This window comes from Labeo rohita, chromosome 21, assembly GCF_022985175.1.
Source record: "Labeo rohita strain BAU-BD-2019 chromosome 21, IGBB_LRoh.1.0, whole genome shotgun sequence".
NCBI classification, from domain to species: Eukaryota; Metazoa; Chordata; class Actinopteri; order Cypriniformes; family Cyprinidae; genus Labeo; species Labeo rohita.
In genome coordinates this window covers 13,050,040-13,054,807 of record NC_066889.1, presented here as the reverse complement: position 1 = coordinate 13,054,807, position 4,768 = coordinate 13,050,040, and the positions used below count along the sequence as shown (strand labels likewise).

General features: G+C 38.4%; 1 long non-coding RNA gene across 1 annotated transcript; it reads left to right on the top strand.

Moving 5' to 3' along the window:
* The first annotated feature begins 2,258 nt into the window (after positions 1–2,258).
* On the top strand, positions 2,259–3,875 carry LOC127152667 (uncharacterized). The gene is made up of 3 exons (XR_007825122.1): positions 2,259–3,251; positions 3,379–3,522; positions 3,615–3,875. It is a non-coding gene; the product is annotated as an uncharacterized LOC127152667 (long non-coding RNA).
* Positions 3,876–4,768: the final 893 nt, after the last annotated feature.

Sequence of the window (4,768 nt, the reverse complement as noted above, 5' to 3'; positions counted from 1 at the left end):
TACCTCAGGTTTTTTTGTCAAATCTTTTTGCACAGTCATCGCAAAGCTCTTTCTCATTTTAGATGTGTTTTGTGTGTTCTGTCGCAGCATTCACGCTAATACCCAATGCTGCTGTTCAGTCTTTTTGCCACTTAGTGGGTGGAATCGCAGTCACTCTAGCTGAAGGAGACGACACGTGCATACCCTCTATAGACTTGACACGTAATATCACTGTTTTCACAAATTCACATTTTTGTAGTTTACACAGATGATAATGGTATTATTTTCAAAAACTTTGAAACTGCCCTGCTTAAATAAATAAATAAATAAATACCATCACATAAATTTAAATGGTTTCCACTACAAATATCATTACAAACATTACAAACCATCAACTATTAACCACTGAAACCATTAAAAAAAAATTTTCTGTATTTTTTTTGTAGACATAGGCTATTCTGTCAGTTAGTGGTTTTAGCAAGCCACCAATAAAAGTTGACAAATTACCAGTAGAGACCCACAGGGATTATTACAGTTTCCTTTAAAAGCAAGACAATTCTCTTTATAACTAGTAAAACCATTACAAATTCTGTATTTTTTTATATATATATATATATATATTTTTTTTTTTGTAGCAGGGCCATTTTCAAAAGATTGTTTTCAGGGCCTACAAACGCTGTTGTCGTGTAAATGAACGGCCAAAACGCATATAAGGTTTTCTGTTTTTAGTTTCAAAACGGTGTCATGTAAACGCCCCCTAAGGGTGTGTTCACACTTGTAGATCAGTTCTCTTGGTTCTTTTGGTCCAGATATGAAAAAGAAAATGATATATTTAATCCTGGTTTGCTTAGTGTTCACACTGTCATTTTTAACACAGAACCTAAAGATACAAAACAGAAGTCTTATAGATAAGGTCATAACCTAAATGGACAGCTATTATGATATTTTGTGGCAGAATTTACCAAACATCCAAAACAATGCTTTGTGCTGGGCTAATGTGCTTGTTGTATGTGTACATATGGTGATAGAACTCACAAAGAGTTTGTAAAATGTAGAGTATAATGGTTCAGGCACTTAGACCAAGATGTAATGGGCAACAACTCTTCTATGATAAGAAGAACATGCTTTTTGTTTGTTTACATGTCTTTGGTTTGTGTTGTACTCATATTTCAGTCAAACTGTATTAGAGTTTATTTGTTTATTTGCTTGTTTGGTGCACAGCAAGGTTCGGGTGACAGCATTCACACATATTTAATTGAACTGCACTAACAGAGCATCGTCCTACATCGCTGCAGAACTACCGACTCAGTGTTTACAAAGTGAACATACAAAGAAGATCAAACACCCTTTACAAAAAAAGGTAAAACAGCAACGTAGGAAATGTTTAGGGCTTTTTCGACCTATCCTAACTGTCATGAACCGGAATACACTGTTCACACACAGCTAGACAAGACGAGCATTTAAGGTAAAATTAAAAAAATAAAAAATAATCGTTACGCTAGATAAGACTCTTATTCCTCGGCTGGGATTGTTTAGAGCCCTTCATTTAAATTGCATTTTGGAAGTTCAAACTTGGAGGCACCATAGAAGTCCACAATGGAGAGAAATCCTGAAATGTTTTCCTCAAAAAACTATTTCTTTACGACTGAAGAGAGAAAGACATGAACATCTTGGATGACAAGGGGGTAAGTACATTATCTGTAAATTTTTGTTCTGGAAGTGAACTTCTCCTTTAACATGTGCTTCAAATGATCTGTGTCACAGCAAATGCTGGTTAGGTTTTGGTGCTGGTTTTAGCTGGTTTATGTTGGTCCTTTGCTGGTTTATGCTGGCTCTTTGCTGGTCCTTAGCTGGTTTAAGGCCAGCAAAGGACCAGCATAAACCAGCATCCCAGAAAACCTACCTAACCAGCATATGTTTTTTTCAACAGGGATTGAAGTAATTCTGTGAAGTGTTGGGCGTATATATCTATGTGCGGCTTCTTCAATGACACACGTAACCAGTTTAAATCCTTGTTTTATCTCGGTATTTTATTGACAGGCAGGTAGGTGGTCCTTCACGTTTGTTCGAACATATTTGACCACATGAAAGTTTACACTGAATGGAGTGTGGTCACGTGGTTTTTCAACCTCCTCCGAATGTGGCCAAAATAGTCAATCTGAAAATGTCTTGAACCCAGTTTACACTTGTATTTAACTTTGTCCACCTGTAATTGGATCGCTTAAAAGGTTGCTGCTGGAAGAAGTTTTAGTAACACCAGCAGGGGGCGCGTGGTGCCAGTGTAGTGATGCCAAACTGAGGTCTTGAAACACTTCGGTCATTATAGATCCCAAGGTATTTCTCGACAAGATTTTGGAGTGTCCTAACCAAGTTTGCCTATTGGCCTAGTCAGGTATGGCGATATGGGCCTACTTGTATTGACTGCATCAGTTCTTCAATGATATCTGTTCATCCAGGTAGAAGAGATTCTCACCGTAAAGTGTTTCGAGTGTGACAAAAGCGCTATATGAATGTCTCATTCTTCAGTTTGCCTGATACACACTCCAAGCGACATAAATACACTTACAAAGAGTCAAAATCATTTGCAGTGAGATAGAACAACCACCGCGAATGCAGGCAAGTGATGCACCGCTTCTCACTGTATCCTAATATTAGAAAGTTCAGCAGCATTCAGCAAGCCTACAGTGTTAGTTTGCACTAAGAGTGAATCATCCTCACCCTGAAGTGACACTATGTGATGACTAACTTGCCTGAGCTTAGTGATTCATGAAACAAGCATCCCATTCCTCTCTCTTTCCTCCCACCTCTTATTCCTTTTCTTCATCGTTTTAATTCAGCCATTTCCGCCCCTCTTTCTGTGACATTCGGGCAACCTGGCAGACAGAAAGGGAACATTGTACATGTAATTACAGACTCTGAATAAGAGTAATGTGTTATTTTTTATTACTAGAAGGAGGTTTTCTATTTCCTGCAAAGCGCAGTGGGATGCTGAGCTAAATTAGTGAAATTGTTTCTCTGTTGGTTAGATGTCAAGGTTTCTGACCCCAAGCTAATGTTTAATTTACATATTCTTTTCAGATAAATTAGGCAGCAAGCTCTGAATTAGCAGCTATTGTGTCTTACCGTTTTAGAGATTACTATCCTGGTGTTTCTGCTTACCTGCAGCCCTGCCACTGATCCAGCCGAGCTCGCCAAAGTCAAATCTGGCTGTGAGATACAACACGACGTCTGTAATTGACCAGAGTGGAAGCCATTTCCAGTAACAACTGTGGGTGAGTTCTGAAGCACGACGTGACCCCCGCTTCAGCCCCGTCTCTCGCCACGGCTGCTGTGATTGATGACACTAAATTGCCACTGTAATGTTTGTCACTGCAGCTGTGTCTTTTTTCGTCTCCCCAGTGATCTGAAAATAGAGCTGTGGATTGCTAAGACAGACTGTCACTGAAAACAATGAACATCTGATTCCTCATCGATCGAGAAGATTCTTGTTCTCAGGATTTTTAAAGAAGGTGATTCTCTGAATTATCAGCGTAGACTCAACAGGTAACAACACTCCAGTCTCATTCCCTGTGAAAGCGCTTTGTACCTGCAATCAGTGTTAACATCTTGTCCAATTCAATAATATTAATCTTTAGCACAATGGCACGTTCAGACACATACAAAACAGCTCAGATGCTGTGAGTGGGGATTTACTTGGAAAAAGGACGCAACGATGGAGAGAGAAAGAAAATAAGCTTCTCATCTGACTGTCAAAATGTGCTTAAAAAGTTCAAAGGAGGTCCAAGGATCTCAAGTGAAGAGCGACAGCGTTGTTATGAGGGAAATGTGCTCCAGTTCAAATGCATTATTGAACACTGGCCTTTGCTTTCGCTCGCTATTTTTGGTTTCCAATAAAGATCAAGGTTTCTCATCTTATTGCATTTTTTTCTCTTAACTTTCCTCAGTGCATAAAACACTAGCTCTCTGCAGTGTCCTGGAAAATATAAATGTCATAAGACTTAAATAAATAAATAAATACAAATTATACACTGCAAAATATTGACTGATTCACTTTTGGCATTAGAAGATGTGAGAGATAATTTCCAGGAGGGAATATATATGGATGATTTGCAGCTCAAATAGAAACGGATCATAACTCAATTGAAAGTGCACGTAATGGAATAAATCTGGAAACATAAACGGAATATAATGGAATTTTGGTATATGAGAATGTGTTTTGCACCTTTTATGTTGGAGAGAAGCATAAAGTTGCAACATTGAGATGTACATCCAAGGAAAAAAGATTAAAAATGTAGGGGCGGGACTTGGTTCTATCCAACGTTGTTGATTGGATGAAAGAAGATCTGAACGCAAGCTTCCAGTTGATTGTGGGCGGGGCTTAAGTGGAATAAATGGCATTACGTTACCAGAGAGAGGTTTGCCATTTCACCAGATATTAGTGGTGACATCTTGCTTAAAAATTTAATTTAGTTAAAAGATAGTGTGAATTTTAATTTCATGCTGACTTCAAAGCTTGTGAGGAGTTTGATTGACAGACGATCTGTCATTTTTGTGAGACAAATAAACCAGACAGGAGAGTAGATTAAAGGAGTTCACTTCTAGAACAAAAAAATGACAGATAATTTACTCACCCAATTGTCATCCAAGATGTTCATGTCTTTCTGTCTTCAGTCGTAAATGCTGCTTCAAAGGGCTCTAAACGATCCCAGGCGAGGAAAAAGGGTCTTATCTAGCAAAATGATTGGTTTTTATCTAAAAAGTCAGTTTGGGTAGGTCGAAAAGAAGGTCA